Source organism: Taudactylus pleione, unplaced genomic scaffold (genome assembly GCF_031769625.1).
Source record: "Taudactylus pleione unplaced genomic scaffold, aTauple2 ptg000520l, whole genome shotgun sequence".
NCBI classification, from domain to species: Eukaryota; Metazoa; Chordata; class Amphibia; order Anura; family Myobatrachidae; genus Taudactylus; species Taudactylus pleione.
Window position 1 is genome coordinate 9,761,927 of NW_028284922.1, and position 23,064 is coordinate 9,784,990.

Below are 23,064 nucleotides of genomic sequence, written 5' to 3' on the forward strand. Positions count from 1 at the left end.
CCATGATAGCAGGGGGAGGGGCAAGGCCATTGAGCTAGCAGTTTACTATCCACGTGGACATAGAGCTGGAATAGTAACCAGCGGTGAGCAAAGCAAGCCACCATGCATGAAGTGTGGCAAGCAAAGTGAGCCCGTGAGGGTACACTTTGGGCCCCATGTTCTGAATCTTGCTCCTCCCCCTGCTGGGTCACATGGTTTGTGACGTCAGAGATCCCTCAGTGTACTTAAATATAGACCTAACTGCTGGGCACAGGAGCCTTTCCGTGGCTGGTGCTGGGCACAGGAAGTACAATGAGGATGAATGATGAGAAGGAGGGATGAGAAGAATTATGAGAAGGAGAAATGAGGAGGAAAAGGAATGATGATGAGGAGGGATAAGGTGGAGGGGCTCTACCATGGCATAAGTTAATAAGGGGCTCTACCATGGCATAACGTATATATAAGGGGCTCTACTATGGCGTAACATGTATAAGCGGCTCTAATGTTGTGTTAAGTGTATAAGGGGCTCTATTGCGTGGCGTAAAATGTATAAGGGGTAATACTGTGTGGCAAAATGTGTGTTCATTCTAGCACCCTGCACTTATTACAACCCATGCAACCTCTTCCCTTTGCCTGGGGTTTTGCTCTCTTCTCTGGTGCTTCTAGCACACACAGCTGATGCAACAAACTACTGAGATACAGATCAGAGTGTGTTAGAAGCACCAGAGCAGAGTGACATCCTAGGTATCAGGGCCGGATTAAGGGGGGGCGACAGGGGCGGTCGTCCCTGGGCCCCCACACACGGAGGGGCCCCCATTAGTAGCAGTGCAGCCGATGGCTTGCACCGGGGTCCGCTGTCTGCACCACCGCTAGTGCCCCTGCCGCTAGTGTAGTGTAGACCGCAGTGAGTGCGGCCACACTACACAACTGACAAACAGACAGCCGCCGCCGGCAGCTGTATGTTTGTTACAGCATCCGATGAGAGTCAGACAGACTCTCATTGGCTGCTACGTCAACGGAGGGAGCCAGCTGTAGCTCACTCATGAGCTCCGCTTTCTGGCTCCCTTTGCAGGGTGTGATGATGGGAGAGACGTCATGATGCTGACGTCTCTCCCATAGTGCAGTGGAAGAGCCGGGACTCGGAGCGAACAGCGGCGGTCTCGTCAAGAGGGGGGATTCAGGTAAGTTGTGTTTTTTTTTTGTGTGTGTAAGGGGCACCGCATAGGGGGGGCCACTACAGTGGGCAATGCTTAAGTGGGGCTGATACAGGGGGCACTGCATAGGGGGGGCCGCTACAGGGGGCAATGCATAGGGGGGGCCGCTACAGGGGGGTACTGTATAGAGGGAACACTTCATGGGGGCACTGGGGGGCGCTACTAGGGTCAATGCATAGGGGGGAATACTACTGGGGGCACTATATATGGGGCACTACATAGGGGGGGACCACTACTGGGTTTGGGGGTGCTAGATAAGGGGCACTACTGGAAGCACTGTATAGGGGGACCACTACTGGGGGCATTATATAAGGGGTACTGCATAGGAGGACCACTACTGGGGGCACTGTATAAGGGGCATTACTACAGGGGGCACTGCATTGGGGGGACTACTACAGTGGGCACTGCATTGGGGGGACCATTACTGGGGGCACTGCATAAGGGGCACTGCTACTGGGGACATTGCATAAGGGGCACTACTACAGTGGGCATTGCAAGAGGGTCCTTACTACTGGGGACATTAAGGTGAATAAAAAGAAAAAAAAAGTTCCTAGGGTGACAAGAAACAGTGGTATATAGGGGCCCCCACAAGTTTGTTGCCCAGAGGCCCCCACAGACCTTAATCCGGCCCTGCTAGGCATGAAAGAGAATTTGCATGGGTTGTAAGGGGCATTAGTGTGTGGCATAATGTGTTGTAAGGAGCATTACATGGGGCCGTATTCAATTAGGTGCGAAAAGCCGTTTTCGCTGAAAAAGTTTCGCCGGTGACGTCATTTCGCCTGCGGAAACTTATACCCGTATTCAGTTGTGGTGACTTTTGCAGACACTCAATGCATTGAACCTGGCAAAAAAGCTTCGCCTATGAATAGCAGTCAAAAAAAAGTGCAGAATTGCAGTTTTGGGGTGCAAAGGTGGGGAAACCACTCTGCACCCTTAGGACAGGTCCCCAAAGGTAAACTGTGTGAAAGAAAACCCTAAAAAAAATGTAAAGTACACCCCAAAAAATTACTTTGAAAAAGGGGGCGAAAAAGTTCAAAGTTGGGGTACAAACTTAAAAACTAGCAAAATAGACTTTGGGGGTGTCTACAAGTATGGGGGTGTTTTTTGGGGGGATTGCAGGTGCTTGCTAAAGGTGAGTTTTTCAAATTTTTTAAAACCTCACTTTTGCGAATTTTAGCCATGCTTGCACCCATTTTCATGTACCCCAAATTTACTGGGACTAGTTATTTTCACCAAAAAAACCTCCTAAATGCTATTCTTCACCACTTGTGCAAAGACGCAAATTAGCAGCTAATGAGAGCATTTAAGGACCCCAAATAGCTTCAGCAGGGCTAATCGGGGGCATCTACATTGATCCCAAATGTTAGTGCATCTTTTGGGGGGTCAGGCTGATTTCCCCATATCTGACTTTTCACCTGTTTGTGTTTCGCTGGGTGCCGTTTTCGCCAATTTCTAATTGAATACAGGGATAAGCGACGCGGGCAATACTTTTCCGCATGGAAAACCAGCGATGACGGCGAAAAGTCCTGCAGTTTTTGCACCTAATTGAATATGCCCCATAATGTGGCATAAAGTATAAGGGGCCTTACTGTGTCACAAAACCACACCCCCTTTTCAGAAGAACGCCCTCTTTGTTTTGCTATTTTTTGGTGGGGGGAGTGGGGATTGTTGCCTTGCCCCAGGTGACAAAAATCCTAGTTTTGGCCCTGACAGTGACTGCTTTTGCTAATTTATTGAAGGTTATTCTGAGCTTATATTGTAGATAATTCTATGATAGATAGGTACAGGAAACATCTACTTCATACAATAGAACAGCCATTGCTTATGGGGGGACATGTAACAAGACCATACTGTTACTTACCACACTGATTCATAGGTTTAATGGTATATTTATTTTTTAAATGCATTTCTTCAAAAAATGCTGAAACAAAAAGTCAGTATATACTGGATTCTGAAGTAGAACAAGCTGGGGTTTCCAGTCATCATACTGTATGTCAGTACATGAGGATAGCAGCAATGATGCTTCAAAAAACTAACATTAGCATATATTTTAAGGATGGAAATTCACATTTCTAGAACTTCCACTTTCTACCCAGACCATCACATAGTAAATAGGGTGGTTGCTTCTACCAAATCCTTCCCAAATTATCTTACTGTTAGATTGCAGGGTAAGGAGAGGTTGGCCTTTCAGTCCAACTTCCTATAGAGCCTCTTTACTGGGGTTTATCCCCCTGTAAAATTGGCCTATCTACTGGTGCACCAAGATGGACCCTTCTTCTTTTGTGGCAAGACTGGCCTCTGTCCTCGTGCAGCAAGACTGGCCTCTGTCCTCGTGCAGCAAGATTGGCCTCTGTCCTCGTTCAGCAAGATTGGCCTCTGTCCTCGCTCAGCAAGACTGGCCTCTGTTCTCGTGCAGCAAGATTGGCCTCTGTCCTCGTTCAGCAAGACTGGCCTCTGTCCTCGTTCAGCAAGATTGGCCTCTGTCCTCGTTCAGCAAGATTGGCCTCTGTCCTCGTTCAGCAAGATTGGCCTCTGTCCTTGTTCAGCAAGACTGGCCTCTGTTCTCGTGCAGCAAGATTGGCCTCTGTCCTCGTTCAGCAAGACTGGCCTCTGACGTCGTGCAGCAAGACTGGCCTCTGTCCTCGTGCAGCAAGATTGGCCTCTGTCCTCGTGCAGCAAGATTGGCCTCTGTCCTCGTGCAGCAAGATTGGCCTCTGTCCTCGTGCAGCAAGATTGGCCTCTGTCCTCGTGCAGCAAGATTGGCCTCTGTCCTCGTGCAGCAAGATTGGCCTCTGTCCTCGTTCAGCAAGATTGGCCTCTGTCCTCGCTCAGCAAGACTGGTCTCTGTTCTCGTGCAGCAAGATTGGCCTCTGTCCTCGTTCAGCAAGACTGGCCTCTGTCCTCGTTCAGCAAGATTGGCCTCTGTCCTCGTTCAGCAAGATTGGCCTCTGTCCTCGTTCAGCAAGATTGGCCTCTGTCCTCGTTCAGCAAGACTGGCCTCTGTTCTCGTGCAGCAAGATTGGCCTCTGTCCTCGTTCAGCAAGACTGGCCTCTGACGTCGTGCAGCAAGACTGGCCTCTGTCCTCGTGCAGCAAGATTGGCCTCTGTCCTCGTGCAGCAAGATTGGCCTCTGTCCTCGTGCAGCAAGATTGGCCTCTGTCCTCGTGCAGCAAGATTGGCCTCTGTCCTCGTGCAGCAAGATTGGCCTCTGTCCTCGTGCAGCAAGATTGGCCTCTGTCCTCGAGCAGCAAGATTGGCCTCTGTCCTCGTGCAGCAAGATTGGCCTCTGTCCTTGTTCAGCAAGATTGGCCTCTTGTTCAGCAAGATTGGCCTCTGTCCTTGTTCAGCAAGATTGGCCTCTGTCCTCGTGCAGCAAGATTGGCCTCTGTCCTTGTTCAGCAAGATTGGCCTCTGTCCTTGTTCAGCAAGATTGGCCTCTTTCATCATGCAGCAAGATTGACCTTTCTCTAAAGACGCATCACGACAGATCTGCACTGCTACAAGACGCTGCAAGTAACGGTTTCAGTATTAACAAAATTTGCTGGAGCATTAGCATTAGAATCAGCCCGGTAGTGTGCAGCATGTACTGTATGGAATGAAGCCATGTGAATGTGTGAAGACAGAGTTTAGCCAGTGTAGTTTACCTTGAGTGCCAAAACGCATTGTCCCATTACAGACAAGGATAAACTAAGCACAATCTAATTAGTTAGTTTGGGTTTCCTTTGCTTCCTTACAGCTGAAAGTAAAACAACGAGGGCCATTTATCATAGGCAAACGTGCATTTGTGCAGCAATATGTCATCTATGCATACGAAGCTGACGGCTGCTGATAGGCTGCTGAGATTGGTCTGTAGACCATTTATTTTCCTGCTCTGAACAGGGCACAAAGTGACAGAAACAAAATGCAATTGCAAGTCCAATATTCACTGGTAACTGAACAAAAGGGCAACTACATGTCCAAACATGGAGGCACACTTAGTTGTTGAAGGGCACTTCTGCGCCCTGGGAAAGCTCCAACTGCCCCTGCCCCCACCAGAAGTGATGTCATGGCGTCACAGAAGAGGGGACTGGGAACAGGAAGCTTTGCACTGGGTGCACCCTAAGAAGGTGCCAGGCGGGTCTCCATGCTGCGTAGTGCCCTTCCACCCCACAAGCCGAATATAGGTTACACCAGGGCAGCAGAACTGGTCACACACACCTAGGTACGGCCCTGGGAACTTTTGTCATTTGAGTTGTAATACTTGTCCTGGATATAGATGGGATGGATTTTTATGCCTGCTCATTGAACATTTGTGTAGAGTTGCCCATAAGGAGGGACACATTTTGAGGTTATCTGTCATATCAGAGCCCCGTCATATCAAAATGTTATGTATTGTTGCCTTTGTTTTCTTTATCCACCTTAAAACACAAGAACATTGTTGTTCTAAATATAGTTGTATTAATTAGACCAGTGGTTCCCAAACTGTGCGCCGTGGTTTGCGGTGCCTCAGGACACTTGCAGGGGTGCCTCAGGACACTTGCAGGGGTGCTTCAGGACACTTGCAGGGGTGCCTCAGGACACTTGCAGGGGTGCCTCAGGTTGATGGTCCAGCACCAAATCAAATTATTTATGGTCAATATAATCTAAATATGTGGACAAACAGAAGCGCAATCCTGTCCCCCACTACATAACTGAACCTAACAATGAAGGTGCATACACACGCAACGATTTTTTGAACGATTATTGTTAAACGATATCGTTTAACGATAATCGTTTGAAAAAATCGTTCACTTTCTGAGTCAAACGATGAACGATTATTGTTCATGCGCGTTCACGTTTGTAGTTTGTAGTTCACTCAGACTTGTCAACTCAACGATTTTCATTAAGTTAATATGCAAAAATCGTTTGTAGTTCATAAAAATCGTTCATTACATTTAAATGAACATAGTAAATGAACAACTTTAGTAAACGATTTTAGTTCATTTTTTCAAGGTAGAAAATCTTTTACTAAAATCGTTCATTAACTAAATCGTTGTGTGTGTATGCACCTTCACAGGTAAGCACCATTTACTACACTTTACTAGTTCACTACATTTTTTCTGAATTTCTCAATAACAAACTTTTGGCTTAGGGGTGCCGTGAAAACAATGCTGATACTCTAGGGTACCGCGATTCAAAAAAATTTGGGAACCATTGAATTAGACGTTGAATATTGAGATATAACATATTTCATACTCATCTCTAAAGGAGAGATGGGCACAGAGACAAAATCTGTACAGTGATCTATAATTCATCATTCATATGGTCGGCTGTGTGTGTGTGCGTTCGTGTATGTGTACAATATATATTTTGGGAAATTAATGCAATGAAATCATGTAATCAGTACATTGAATGTGACTCTTGTCCTACTATCCATTTAATTGTAAAGCGGAATATTTTGGCACTATAAAAGAAAATGTTAATAATACTAATTTACTTCCCAAAGTTACTTAATAAAAAGTTATAATAATAATGAAAGATATACAAAAAATTGCCCATAGCAACCAATCAGATTATAGCTATCATTTAACTTGAAAATTATTGAAAAAATCATCTTATTGGTTGCTATGGGCAACACCTGCACTTTTTCTTTTTTATAAGATTTGATAAATTTCCCCCCTTTGTAAGGGATGTGAGTTAAAACAACACAAGAGGTCAGTGCTTAGACAATGTTTTGCTTAGGAATCCTATATGTCCCCCTTTTTCCACTGTCTCACAAGCACAAGTGAGGAAAATGGCACACACACACTCTCACTCACACACACATACTCTCTCTCACACACACACACATACTCTAACACACACACTGACACACATACGCGCACACACACATACTCTCTTACACACACACTCACATACACACGCACACATACACTCTCATACTATCTCTCACTCACACACAAAACATACTCTCACACACTCACATATATACACACACTTACACTCAGATACTCTCACTCACTCATTCACACTCATACTCACACACATACTTTCCAAATGAATTTGCTGCCGTTTTAAAGACCACAGTCTCAGTTTTATTATATGTATTTATTCCTTTCCTGCAGCACTTTTGCTATTTGCTGCCATGTATGTATCAGGATCATCATCAATTCCATAAAAATAGCGTATATGAGAATTGGTTTCTTTTGTCAGATATTGTTGCTGACTCCTCGTTATGACCTTGAAAGCTCAGACAGGTACATTTGTTTATAAATAGCATTAATATACCATTAACTGGCAGTCTGCAGTTTCCAGAACATATCTTTCCTGCTAATTATCAATAATGTTGTGAATAATGTTGCAGATCTTATACTGTACATGTAAATGATAATTTACACTTCTAGTCATGTAATGGAAAATACCTGAACTTGCCATGTTCAATATTGACTTTTACTTATTGTTGCCGAGACAGTTAATGGCGGGTGACTGGGATACCCTTAGAGCTGTCTTAAAAACGGGATGTACTGTAGTTGACACACCGACGGCCGGGAAGCCATCTGTCTAAATCCCGGCGACTAAATCCCGACACGGGACTAAAGACAGGCATCGAAATACTGATGCCTGTCTAGATCCCGACGTCGGAATCTCGCCAGACAGCTTCCCAAATGAAGGTGAGCCGGCACGTCTTAGCTTTTAGCCGTGGGGGGAAGGGTTAGGTTTAGGCACCCCCGGGGGGAATTAGGATTAGGCACCCCCCGGGGAAGGTTAGGCTGCGGGGAGGGAGGGTTAGGCACCTCCGGGGGGTGGTTAGGGTTAGACTCCCCCTGGGGAGGGTTAGGATTAGGGTGCGGGAAGGGGGTTTAGGGTTATGCACCTCCGGGGGGAGGTTAGGGTTAGGCACCACTAAGGGAGGGATAGGGTTAGGGGGGTAGAAGGTAGGGTTAGTGTAATTACTTGCCCCTGTCAGGATCTCTTAGCATCGGTATAGTGGCGTCGGTATTTCACCCAGCAGCTACTCAGGGATATCATACCCAACCTCTTAAAAACACTTGACTCAACTATGACCAGACTCAAATGTGCTGTCAGTATTAAGGATATGGTTATATTGGTTGCCCATATGATTGTGTCTGCCATCTCTAAGGGCTCAGCCATACCTACTGGTATTTTAAATGTGTTTTACAAATGTTTTATAATATTTGTAAACACTGGAAACCGTTGAAGCGAATGTTTCAATGCACATTGGCCATTAATTTGCATTTCATTGTTTTTTGGCATGCCACTTTACTTATATTTGGTGGTTACCATGATTAAATACAACTGGAAGGCTACAGCTAAATCTAAAACACTAGTAAGAAAGAAAGAAAGCAACAAGGCATATCAAAAGCATAAAAACTAAAATTTAAATTAATAGGTTATTTTCTTTTCGCCGTTCTCTCTCCAAACTAATAGTAAACTAGAAAATATCTATTTATTGCTGGAACTCCAGGGAATGTTATTTGGTGAAAAGGTTCTGGAACTCCAGGGGAGTGCCGTGTGGTGAGAAGGTTCTGGAACTCCATGGGAGTATTGTGTAGTGGAAAGATTCTGGAACTCCATGGGAGTGCCGTGTGGTGAGAAGGTTCTGGAACTCCAGAGGAGTGTTGTGTAGTGGAAAGATTCTGGAACTCCAGGGGAGTGTTGTATGGTGAGAAGGTTCTGAAACTCCAGAGGAGTGTTGTGTAGTGGAAAGATTCTGGAACTCCAGGGGAGTGTTGTGTGGTGAGAAGGTTCTGAAACTCCAGAGGAGTGTTGTCTAGTGGAAAGATTCTGGAACTCCAGGGGAGTGTTATGTGATGAGAAGTTTCTATTTCAGTGGTCACTTCAGAGTGGGCAATATTCTGTGTACTTACAAGACAAAACTCTCATAACTACACTTCAGGGACTACTGTACATGTTTCCTTCATATATTGGCAGTGGCTGCAAAGTAGATAATATTATCACTATAGGCAGTCAGTCCTTTTGCTGTTTCCATTCCCCTTTTCAGGTTAAAATAATTTTATCAGTTCCAAATTGATTGAATACTTACAGTGGGAGACCTGGGGATATATTTACTAAAGGTCAATTTTGGTCGATTTTTGGTCGATTTTGTATTTCAGTGTGTAAATCATACATTTACTAACATGATATTTACATAAAAATTTTTTTAAACAATGTAAAAAATCATCTGTTAGTAAATGTGTGATTTAGACCCTGAAACACAAAATCTACCAAAAATCGACCCAACATCGACCAAAATCGTCTTTTAGTAAATATACCCCCTGGATTCACTTGAGACCTTTGGTTTACAGGACTAGCATGTTCCTTTCTCTTCTAACACCAGCTGGTTGAGGCAGACGTTTGGTACCCTGAGACAAGGGGATCCCTCTGATTGTGGTTTGATATGCTTTTATATCTTTAAAAATGTGAGTGTGCTGTATTAATAAATGTAACCCTTTTTAAAAAAAAAGGTGTTGCACCACCGCTGTTTCTCTGTTTACTTTTGAGTACAACACTGTAAGAGACTTAGCGGCATATTCAATTAGGTGCGAAAAGTCCCGTACTTTTCGCATGCTGGACTTTTCGCCGACATCGCTGGTTTTCCATGGGAAAAAGTATTACGATCATCCCCGTTTAGCCCCGTATTCAATTCAAAATCGGCGAAAACGGGACACGGCAACTTCGGACCTGGTGAAAAGTGCTTTCAGATTTGGGGAAATCTGCCTGACACCCCCCAAAAGATGCACTGACATTGGGGTTCACTATAGATACCCCCGAATAGGCCTGCTGAAGGTACAGTATTTGGGGTACTTAGATACTCTCTATAGCTGTTAATTAGCGTCTTTGCACAAGTGGTGAAGAATAGCATTTAGCAGGGTTTTTTTGCAGATAATAAGTAGTCCCAGCATATTTGGGGTACATAAATATGGGTGCTAGCATATTTTAAAGTTGCTAAAGTGAAGTTTTAAAAAACTTTAAAAATCCACCTGCCGCAACCACCTGCAAACTTAAAAACACCTGGGGCATACTTGGGGACCCCCCTGGAGTCTATTTCGCTAGTTTTTACGTTTGTCCCCCAACTTTGTACTTTTTGCCCCCTTTTTCAAAGTAATTTTTTGGGCTATTCTTAAGTATTTTTTAATCTTTTTTTTTTACACAGTTCACCTTTGGGGAGCTGTCCTAAGGGTGCAGGGTGGTTCCCGCAAGTTTGCACCCCAAAACCCCAATTCTGCACTTTTTTTCAAAAGCTCTCATAGGCGAATCTTTTTCGCCTACTCCAATGCATTGACTTTCCGCACCGGTGAAAAGTCTTTGGAATTTTAATATGGGGATAAGTTTTCGCCTGGTGAAATGACGTCACAGGCCATACTTTTCCGCAGAAACTGACTTTTTCGCCCTTACTGTAACTCATCAAAGGGTATTTTCATTGAGGGAATTGGGCTCCACATTGTATGTTGTGCACACTCTTGTGAAATATATTTTACTTGTTTATACAGTATGTGACAGTAGATAGTGCCAAATAGAACAATATTCTTGAACATGACACATACAGTCTTTATAGAATGGCTGCATTATCTACTCTGCACATTACACACACAGGTCCACCTGTCTGTTTGCTGGCTGGCACCTGTAGCTCTACACAACACTTACTGCATCACCTACATCCAGTAACGCTTCAGCCCAGCAGCTGTCACCTGGGTGTGCTCCCCCACATAGACACAGGGGTTAACATACCAAATGGCACTTCCCCTCTCTATCTCTGGCTCTGCACTAGCCACTCACTTCTCCTTTTATTTGAGAGCCTCTCACACATGGGGAACCTCACCCTTTAACAGGCTGCTCTTACCCCCTCCCACTCCTGGGTAGTGACTTCCCCCTTTCATTGGGCACTCCAGGCTTTTGCTTTACTCCATCAACAGCTCCTCCTACCCTGGGCGTTGTGGCAACCATCACGGCCATACCCTTTTCCCTTGTCGGGGGACCGCAGACACCCCACCACTCCTCAGCTCAGAGATGACTCTTCTTTCCTAACTGTCACTTACTGGTGATAACTGTTCCCAACTGCAACAGCCTGGCCACGCCCCCTTTTTACTCTCACCAATGGGGCGCTACATATATATATATATATATATATACACATTTCATATATATATATATATATATATATATATATATACATATATATAGAGAGAGAGAGAGAAACAGCATGAGAAATCTGCAGCAACTGGGTAATGCCAACATATCAACATGGACCAGAATCTCTAAGTCAGGGATGGGGAACCTCAGACCCGGGGGACAAATAAGGCCCACAGAGTTATTTGCTTTTTTCTGCTAGCCTCATCTATCTAGCAGGGTGCCTATAATGGCATCCTGCAGCCAGAATCTATGCAGCAGTGCCGCCTGGGGCGTCCTTAGGAAGCTTCAGACGGTCACACCGCTGCCCTTACAGTTCCCAGGAGCATCCTCAGGATGCCCCGGGCATTGCTGTAATCACCGGCGATTGTGGCTCCGCCCCATGTAATGTCACATGGAGGGAGCGTGGCCTGCTCCGGGCCCGTAAATAATGTTATATATATCAAAATGGCCCTCGGCAGAAAAAAGGTTCCCCACCCCTGCTCTAAGAAATGGTCCCAGCATTTTGCTGAATCCATGCCACAAAAAAATCCAGCCTGTTCTAGTGGCAATGATACCTGCAAACTAACAAAGTGACCACCAGGGGTATGTATTCAGATGATTAAAGTAGATAGTTATAATAATAATACAAACCACGGGTATAATACATGTTTGATTAAGTTTATTGGGTCATATTTTTAACTATGATATGTTTGACACAACCGTGGTGCCAAAGTTAAATGAATACAAAAGTAATGTTATCATTATGCTTAGAAAAATATCTGTGTGTTCCTAAATGAATACAACTTAACTGAACTGGAAGGATAATTTATTGCAAAGCTTAATTTATATCTTTAGTAAAACATGAATTTTCAGTTCAGTTTTGGGTGAAATTATCCTGTAAAGCTGATCTGCACCAAATATTTTCAAAAGTACCCGTCCCAGTAATTGGAGTTCCAAGGGCTCCTCTGTTACTTAAACATATCTAGACTCAAAACTGAGGCTAGAGGGTTTGTTTACTAAAGTGGAAAACAATATGTTGGACTGCGCTTTAATGGTTAATATCTGAAGGTGACTTAATTGATTTGTAATATGAATGTTTTTGTATAAATTATCTTTCTACCTTGGTAGACCTTGTCTGAATAGTCACAACAAAACAGGGCTTCTCTTATAAAGATACACAAATTTATTACAACAAAATAAATAACAAACTAACTGACATAAAATCCCTAATTTAAAACATACAAAACTTGATAGAATGTACAGTATCAGATAATTAGCATCGTGGGTTGATAGATACTTGTAACTTATTAATGTTAAACCGCTGAGAAAGCACATCAAATAATAAAAATGCCCACAGTCTTTAAATATTTGTTGGTAGCTGTGATATTCACTTAAGGCTTGTGCAGTGATTGTAATGCACAGCCCATAAATTAAACAAGTTCTCTTATCCTGGCGGAATAATAAATCCCAATAGATGCGAGTGTTGATATCTGGTGGTTGTTACTCACCTTGGTGTGTACCTCCAGAGCAACCACAGCTATCACATGGAGGTAGTAGTGCACTGCTGATTGCGTTAAGTCCATTAGCCGGGGAGACCAGGAAGCAGATAGTACGGCGGCCGCCGCTAGCACCCGGCCAATCCCTCTGAGGCTGCTTTGTCTCTGGTCCGATCACGGGACTCGCTCAATTGTCAGATATTCAGGTGTTGGTAATGGGCTGATAAAAGATGGAATACCAGTGGCAATTAACCCTCTCGTCGCCGCGTTTCGCTCCTCGTTGGGAGCTTTATCAAGACCTACTAAAGTACTGGTTTATAGAAGTGGAGATGTTGAGTCTACTTATAATCTATCCAGCACCTTCTAGAAGATAATAGCTAGAGTTGCTATAGGCAACATCTCCACTTCTATAAACCCACACTTTAGTAAATATACCCCTAGAAGTATAAGTAGGAGGACCAATCGCAAGCTTCAATCCAGAGTTACAGCTTGTGATTGGCCCTCTCACTCAAACACCATCTCAGCCGCTATTAAATATTCTTCAACTAAATTGATTTTCCTGTATAAGGAATATATAAGGCTATTCTCCAGGGGTTCTGTTGATGGGAACCATAGTAAAATCTTTAACATAGGTTGAAGTGCTGCTTTGAGGAGAACCATTATTAATATTATTACATGATATTATATAGATCACAGGTTCTCAAACTTGGCCCTCAGGACCCCAATCAGTGCATGTTTTCCAGATTTTCTCACAGAATCACAAGTGATATAACTAGCTCCACCTGTGGATCTTTTAAAATGTGTCAGTGAGTAGTGAATAAACCAGTGCACCTGCCAGGTGACCTGTTTGGGGTCCTGAGGACCAAGTTTAAGAACCACAGATATAGATTAATCAACTGTTGAAACAAATGTTTCCAAAGGGAACTCCACTCAATTTATGTGTAATGCACCCCATTTCAAAATAAGATAACAATATAAATACTAGTCTGGTCTTTTATATCCTTGTTATGTACAATAAAGGATTCATGGCCAAACACTAGCAAAGGTCTGCTACCTGTGATGCCATTTAAAATAATTTGCATTACCGATCACTTTACTATTACATATCAAGGGTTGTGCTTTTATTGTGTTTTTTTAATACAACAATAATCTCTTAATGCCGCAATAAGAAATTATAATAATTACGGTAAGTCTAAAACCCGATATATAATAGACATTCCCTTAAGACAGGTGAAAGTTATAATATTTTCCAAATCACCTTTTACTAAATATAAACGAGAAGAGTTACCATTTAAGTTATTGCAAACTTGATTCTGATTAGCTTTAATATCTATAGTCTTTATCCAAAGCTACAAATATAAACTTTTTTTTTTTTACAACATAAAAACAAATATTTGTTTCCAAAACTATAAATGTACAAATTTCCCTTGAGCCAATTTGGTGACATGATAAATTATTCTTTTTTTTTTTTTAATTTAATGGGTCAAAAATGTGTTTTATATGTTTTAAGGGTATAAAATGTTTATTCAATCTGTTACTTCTATAGTACTTTCTAAAAGTCAATTTCATTCTAAATGCCAAACCGTTTTTCAGCTTGACCTTCACAAACTGACGCTGCTTGTAAAATACTTTTAAATTTTACTATACAAATTCCTCAACTCTACTGTATTTATAGCAACAAATAGAAATCCTGAAATTGAGCCCTTAAAAACCTTTAAAGTCCATTTGCAACAGAACATTTTACAAATGTGTACTTCAAAGATATCGCCTGTCGGAACATCTTAGGTTCATTGTTCCCTTACTGTATTACACTCTGGTGTTAAATTTCAACCACAAATTACTCCTAATATCTATTGTATTCCCTTTAATTCATTTGCAGTAATGTAATCTGGAGCTGCTGATAATATTTCAAAATCATTCATCTACATTTCTGGGGATATCCCGTCAGCCGTGACACACTGAAACCTGTCGAAAGTTCGATGTTGCTGAATTGTATACACATCTCTGTACAACATTCATCCAACAAAAAAAGAGAGTACTTTATGATACTGTATTACCCAGAATGTATTGTAGAAACAATATCGATTTCTGATATTACTCTTATTCTTATGAGTAGAGATTTGCTAATCAATGTATCTGAATTGGCCTTTCAGAGATTCCCTGCAAAATAATGAATTTGCAATTAAGTGTAAATTCATCTAAAATTTGTAAAAAAAATAACTGGTTTATTGAGCAGCCCTGTCTGTATATACAAACAACAGCACCGTAACTTTGAGTTACGGTGCCCAGTGCCAGCCATGGCCCCCTCAGTGCATGATGTCAAGACGCTATGCCACGGTGAGTGGAGCCACAAACAATCGGAACAACAGAGCTGCCCGAAGCATCCTCAGGATGCTTTGGAGGGCTATTATGGCTGTAGTCTGCCGTTTGGAGCGGTACTGCATCTGCAAATCTGGCTGCAGGGTGCACCCTTCTAGCCAGATACAGTGACTTTGCATGGATTATGGATTTTGCCAAATTGGTGCATTCATCTCCATCTCTGTACATAACCTAGAGCAGAGGTTCCCAAACTCCACCATTAAAGTTCACGTTTTAAGGATATCCATGCTTGAGCACAGGTGACTTAATTAGTAACAGATTTGAAATTCTAATGAATTTGGTGGCTTGAGGACTTAGGGGCTATTCATCATACCTAAACTTTCTCTGGAGGTAATTAGGTTTAGAACTCGCATGGAGTTCTACCTAATTACCGGAGGAATTCATCATTCCTCCTCCCTATAACTATCTATTTCGAAAAGCTGTCATTTTTGCGATGACAGCTTTTCGTGAAATAGATAGTTTTCCCTCTCTACACTAACTTGCCGCAGCTGGAATCCGTGCTGCGCATGCGCTGTTACATTCGTAAAGCCAGCGAATGCGCAGCACTGCCTACAGTGGCGGTAATTTTGTGTGTGTGTCCCCTGCCCCCTCCGCTCACCTGCCCCCATCCCCCTCCGCTCACCTCCCCCCCGTCCTGCACTTACCTGCTCGTGCAGCAGCCTCAGGCTCCATCTGCTATGCTGTCATGTGGTCTCCCAGCAAAACACAGTACTCTCTAGAAAAAAAAAGTTTTTTTTTCTAAACTTTATTGTGCTCTGCTGGGGAGAACACATGACAGCATAGCAGATGGAGCCAGAGGAGAGTCCAGAGCGATGGAGGAAGACACCGGGGGACCTGTCCAGCTGAAAGCAGGTAAGTGTTACCTACTATACGCCACCTCACAGTGGCGTATGGTAACACAATAAAATTCCGAAAATACATCATTTTCGGAATTTGATGAATAGCCTAATTTCCAGTGTGGAAATTAACGCAGGGGGACTTAGCAAGGAGATATCAGTGATATCTCCTGTGTTAAGTCTCTACATGAATACTAAAAAAACATTAATTAAGGAAAATGTCCTTAAAAACGTTATTTTAGTGTTGATGAATAGGCCCCTATATCTTGTTCATGGTTTTTGGGCTACTTCAATTCTGTTTTGATTGCCGTGGCTATATTTGTGGTTCAGTATTTGACTCCACCACCCACAGTTAAAGCAAAAGACCATAAAATAAACTACAAAATATTTCCTGTCCTAACTTTAATTGCTACATTTTATATTTTTCTAAATTCTGTTTGTTTTTGTTTGTTTGTTTTTTTCATTTGTCTAACCTTTGACAATTTATTGGAAAATTTTAAACTTTAACATGTATTTGCCGTAACCAGTACGAACTACTTTCAAATACTTGATCATCTGTAGTTGTTATACTGAGTATTCTACAGTGACTGTATTCCAACACAGGGTAAATGTGGAATAGGTAGTGACTTTATTACATCATCCATCTCTTAAAACAGGTACCATAATACAGCTATCAATCTGCAGTGCCTACTTATTCTCTTTCTTAAAATGATCTGCGGAGCATTTGCCAGGCATTGGCTCTCTCCCAGGCTGTCGTAAAAATACAGGACAGAAAGAATTACCACCAGTTAATATATATTTTTTTGTGCTGTATTAACCTTTTGAAACATTGCCATGTATCCAGTATTGCATAATACAGCACACTTAAAAAAACAACAAATTTTATTTCTTCCATTAAAACTTCTTCACTGGTATTGTATGCATGGGCTGTGTGCTACTCCTAAAACAGTTTCAAAGCCTTTCAAATAACAATTCTATGAACATTTTTTCCCATATAGAGGGGCACCTCTCCGCACAATCTTCCTGCATCAGTGTGGCTGGAATTTCTCATCACTATTCTGTGTTATCAGGGACACTGCACCTTGCACCAGCTAACGCTGAGAATGAGGTTTCCCACTTGTCTCCATTCCCCTCCGCCCACTGCCTATACCACATGCAGTGCTGTCCTCTGTAACGCAATCACAAAAGTGGATGAGTCACTGCCTCCCCCATAATCAGCACACTCCTCTCCTACTGCTGGGAGCATTCTGATATCTGATGATCTGATTGGCTATGAGTGGTATGGCAAATAAGAAGGCTCTATGGAAAAAGAAGTTAATATTATGCATAAAATCACTATGTCCACCGTATACAGTTTGATGCCTACAAAAATAGCTTAAAGCCTGTGATTTACGTGTGACCATATTAGGGGTGTGCACCGGCCACTTTTCGTGTTTTGTGTTTTGGTTTTGGATCTGGATCTTTCTTCGTGTTTTGGATCTGGATTGGTTTTGCCAAAACCACCCTTCCGTGTTTTGGGTTCTGGGTTTTGTGTTTTGGATCTGTATTTTTTTGAAAAAAAGCATAAAAACAGCTAAAATCACAGAATTTGTAGGTTTTTCTGCTCCTATGCTATTATTAACCTCAATAACCTTAATTTCCACTCATTTCCAGTCTATTCTGAACACCTCACACCTCACAATAGTGTTTTTATGTCCAAAAGGTTGCACCGAGGTAGCTGGATGACTATGCTAAGCGACACGAGTGGGCGGCACAAACACGTGACCCATCTAGGAGTGACACTGCAGTGGCAGACAGGATGGCAGTTAGAAAAACTAGGCCCCAAACTGTACATAATGCAAAGAAAAAAAGAGGTGCAAGATGGAATTGTCCTTGGGCCCTCCCACCCACCCTTATGTTGTATAAACAGGACATGCACACTTTAACAAATCAATCATTTCAGCGCCAGGGTCTGCCACACAACTGTGGCTGAAATGATTGGTTCGTTTGGGCCCCCACAAAACAAGCTGGCAATTAATGTGTCCCTGCACAAACTGGCTCTACGGAGGCAAGATGTCATCCTCATCCTCCTCATCCACCGATTCCTCACCCTCTTCAGTGTGTACATCCTCATCCTCACAAAGTATTAACTCGTCCCCACTTGAATCCACCACCACAGGTCCCTCTGTACCTTCTGGAGGCTGGTCTCCCTGGAAGAGCTGATAATTCATTTTGATGAACATCATCTTCTCCACATTCTGTGGAAGCAACCTCCTACGCCTTTCGCTGACAAGGTTCCTGGCTGCACTAAACACTCTTTCGGAGTACACACTGGAGGGGGGGCAACTCAGGTAAAATAGAGCCAGTTTGTACAGGGGCCTCCAAATTGCCTCTTTTTCCTGCCAGTACAGGTATGGACTGTCTGACATGCCTACTTGGATGCTGTCACCGATGTAATCCTCCACCATTCTGTCAATGGTGACAGTATCATATGCAGTGACAGTAGACATGTCAGAAATTGTTGCCAGGTCCTTCAGTCCGGACCAGATGTCCAAACTTGGTCCTGCCTGCCCTGCATCACCGCCAACGGGTTGCTTAGGATACCTAAGTTTTTTCCTGGCAGCCCCAGTTGCGGGAGAAAATGAAGAAGGAGCCATTGACGTGTCACGTTCCGCTTCAGCTGACAGTGTGTTCACCAGCAGGTCTTTGCACCTCTGCAGGCTTGTGTCAGCCGGAAAGAGAGACACCACATAGGCTTTAAACCTAGGATCGAGCACGGTGGCCAAAATGTAGTGGTCTGATTTCAACAGATTGACCACCCTGGAATCCTGGCAAAGCGAATGAAGGGCTTCATCCACAAGTCCCACATGCCGAGCGGAATCGCTCCGTCTTAGCTCCTCCTTCACTTTCTCCAGCTGCTTCTGCAAAAGCCTGATGAGGGGAATGACCTGACTCAAGCTGGCAGTGTCTGAACTGACTTCACGTGTGGCAAGTTCGAAGGGCTGAAGAACCTTGCACAACACGGAAATCATTCTCCACTGCGCTTGAGTCAGGTGCATACCCCCTCCTTTGCCTATGTCATAGGTGGATGTATAGGCTTGTATGGTCTTTTGCTGCTCCTCCATCCTCTGAAGCATATAGAGGGTTGAGTTCCACCGCGTCACAACCTCTTGCTTCAGGTGATGGCGGGGCAGGTTCAAGAGTGTTTGCTGGCGCTCCAGTCTTCGGCACGCAGTCGCTGAATGGCGAAAGTGGCCAGAAATTTTTCGGGCCACCCAAAGCGTCTCCTGCACGCCCCTGTCGCTTTTCAGAAAATTCTGCACCACCAAGTTTATTGTGTGAGCAAAACATGGGACGTGCTGGAATTTGCCCAGATGTAATGCCCGCACAATATTGGTGGCGTTGTCAGATATCACAAATCCCCAGGAGAGTCTAAGTGGGGTAAGCCACTGGGCGATGATTTCCCTCAGTTTCTCTAAGAGGTTGTCGGCGGTGTGCCTCTTACTGAAACCGGTGATACACAGCGTAGCCTGCCTTGTAACGAGCTGGCGTTTCTGAGATGCTGCTACTGGTGACGCTGCTGCTGTTGCTGCGTAAGGTGATACATCTACCCAGTGGGCTGTCACAGTCATATAGTCCTTAGTCTGCCCTGTTCCACTTGTCCACATGTCCGTGGTTAAGTGGACATTGTGTACAACGGCATTTTTCAGGACACTGAGGACACTTTTTCTGACGTTTCTGTACAGTCTCGGTATCGCCTGCCTAGTGAAGTGGAATCTAGACGGGATTTGGAACCGGGGACACACTACCTCCATCAATTGTCTAAATCCCACTGCACTAATGGCGGATACCGGATGCACGTCTAACACCAACATAGCAGTCAAGGCCTCAGTTATACGTTTTGCTTCAGGATGACTGCTGTCGTACTTCATCCTCCTCGCTAAGGACTGTTGGAGGGTCAATTGTTTAGTAAAAGTAGTGGTGTTCCTACTTCCTCTCTGGGATGATGAACGACTCCCAGCAGCAGCAACAGCAGCAGCGGCAGCAGTAGGCGTAGCAATGCAGGATCCTCCGGAGGAATCCCGGATAGGAGAGTCAGTCATGCCAGTGATATGGCCTGCAGGACTACTTCCGATCCTGACTAAGGAGGAAATTGACGAGGAGGGAGTTGACGGTGTGGTTTGCAGGCGCTTGGATACAACAGGACAACGGGATTTAGGTGTCCCTGGACTGCTTACGGTCTGAGCCAAAGTTTCTGAACTTGACAGTAACTTTTTATGAACGCGCTGCAGGTGCCGTATAAGGGAGGATGTTCCTAGGTGGTTGACGTCCCTACCCCTACTTATTTCACCTTTACATATGGTACATATGGCAAGACAGTTGTTGTCCGGATTTGGATAGAAATATTGCCAGACCAAAGAGGTGGAATGTTTGGTCTTCTGCCCAGGCATGACCGTGATGGGCTTTTTCATCCCACGGACAACAACTGTCTCCCCCGGAGCCTGATTTAAACAAACCACATCACCATCAGAATCCTCCTCGCCAACTTCCTCCTCAGCGCCAGCTACACCAGTATCCTCATCCTGTTGTACTTCAACAGTGACATCTTCAATTTGCATATCAGCAAGTGGACTGTGGGTGCTCCTTTCAGCACTTGCAGGGGGCGTGCAAATGGTGGAAAGAGCCACCTCTTCCCGTCCAGTGCTGGGAAGGTCAGGCATCGCAACCACCACCACACTTGGACTCTCCTTGGGGATTTGTGATATCTTCTTAGAAAGCACAGTTCTTCGCTGTGCTTTTGCCAGCTTAACTCTTTTGATTTTTTTAGTGGGAGGAGTGCTTCCATCGTCATGTGAAGCTGAACCACTAGTCATGAACATACTAGGGATCGACCTTAGCCGTTCCTTGCCACTCCGTGTCGTAAATGGCATATTGGCAAGTTTACGTTTCTCTTCAGCTGATTTAAATGTCTTTTTCAAGGTCATTTTCCTGAACTTTGCCATTTGGGAATATATGTGCCCTCTACTATGACATTGGGCATCGGCCTTGGCAGACGACGTTGATGGCATGTTATCGTCTATGTCATGACTAGTGGCAGCAGCTTCAGCACTAGGAGGAAGTGGTTCTTGATCTTTCTCTATTTTATTTTTATCGGAGAAAGTTTGGTCCTCCATTTATGTTATATCGATTTGATATATACGTGCGGCTAAACACAGAAAATAATTTTTTTTTTGGTTTGGACTGGAGTGTACTTTGTGGGTTACAGCACCCTTTAACGGTCAAGCCAGCCGGCCCTTTACTTATGACACAGGCGCACGCTTGGCACTACTTTGTTGATGCACGTGCGGCTACTGCGCACACAATTCACAAACACAGAAAATAATTTTTTTTTTGGTTTGGACTGGAGTGTACTTTCGGGGGTTACAGCACCCTTAACGGTCAAGCCAGCCGGCCCTTTACTTATGACACAGGCGCACGCTTGGCACTACTTTGTTGATGCACGTGCGGCTACTGCGCACACAATTCACAAACACAGAAAATAATTTTTTTTTTGGTTTGGACTGGAGTGTACTTTCGGGGGTTACAGCACCCTTAACGGTCAAGCCAGCCGGCCCTTTACTTATGACACAGGCGCACGCTTGGCACTACTTTGTTGATGCACGTGCGGCTACTGCGCACACAATTCACAAACACAGAAAATAATTTTTTTTTTGGTTTGGACTGGAGTGTACTTTCGGGGGTTACAGCACCCTTAACGGTCAAGCCAGCCGGCCCTTTACTTATGACACAGGCGCACGCTTGGCACTACTTTGTTGATGCACGTGCGGCTACTGCGCACACAATTCACAAACACAGAAAATAATTTTTTTTTTGGTTTGGACTGGAGTGTACTTTCGGGGGTTACAGCACCCTTAACGGTCAAGCCAGCCGGCCCTTTACTTATGACACAGGCGCACGCTTGGCACTACTTTGTTGATGCACGTGCGGCTACTGCGCACACAATTCACAAACACAGAAAATAATTTTTTTTTTGGTTTGGACTGGAGTGTACTTTCGGGGGTTACAGCACCCTTAACGGTCAAGCCAGCCGGCCCTTTACTTATGACACAGGCGCACGCTTGGCACTACTTTGTTGATGCACGTGCGGCTACTGCGCACACAATTCACAAACACAGAAAATAATTTTTTTTTTGGTTTGGACTGGAGTGTACTTTCGGGGGTTACAGCACCCTTAACGGTCAAGCCAGCCGGCCCTTTACTTATGACACAGGCGCACGCTTGGCACTACTTTGTTGATGCACGTGCGGCTACTGCGCACACAATTCACAAACACAGAAAATAATTTTTTTTTTGGTTTGGACTGGAGTGTACTTTCGGGGGTTACAGCACCCTTAACGGTCAAGCCAGCCGGCCCTTTACTTATGACACAGGCGCACGCTTGGCACTACTTTGTTGATGCACGTGCGGCTACTGCGCACACAATTCACAAACACAGAAAATAATTTTTTTTTTGGTTTGGACTGGAGTGTACTTTCGGGGGTTACAGCACCCTTAACGGTCAAGCCAGCCGGCCCTTTACTTATGACACAGGCGCACGCTTGGCACTACTTTGTTGATGCACGTGCGGCTACTGCGCACACAATTCACAAACACAGAAAATAATTTTTTTTTGGGTTTGGACTGGAGTGTACTTTCGGGGGTTACAGCACCCTTAACGGTCAAGCCAGCCGGCCCTTTACTTATGACACAGGCGCACGCTTGGCACTACTTTGTTGATGCACGTGCGGCTACTGCGCACACAATTCACAAACACAGAAAATATATTATTTTTTTAGCACTTGGGGGGAGCACCCCTGATGGACAGAGCACCCCCTGGACAACACTACAGCACTCCTTTAGGACTGGGACACTGCACAGGACTTTGGAGTGGACACAGCCCCTATGGAGAACTGACTGCACAACACAGTCCAGCCAGCCCCTATGGACTTTGAAGTAGTGGACACAGCCCCTATTAACAACAGCAGCACAGCACAACACAGCCAGCCCCTATGGACTTTGAAGTAGTGGACAACAGCAGCACTACACTACACT

General features: G+C 44.2%; 1 protein-coding gene across 2 annotated transcripts in view; it reads left to right on the forward strand.

Moving 5' to 3' along the window:
- LDB2 (LIM domain binding 2) overlaps positions 1 to 23,064 on the forward strand; it is a 497,768-nt gene that overhangs the window by 11,486 nt on the left and 463,218 nt on the right. The gene's annotated exons all lie outside the window — the stretch shown is intronic.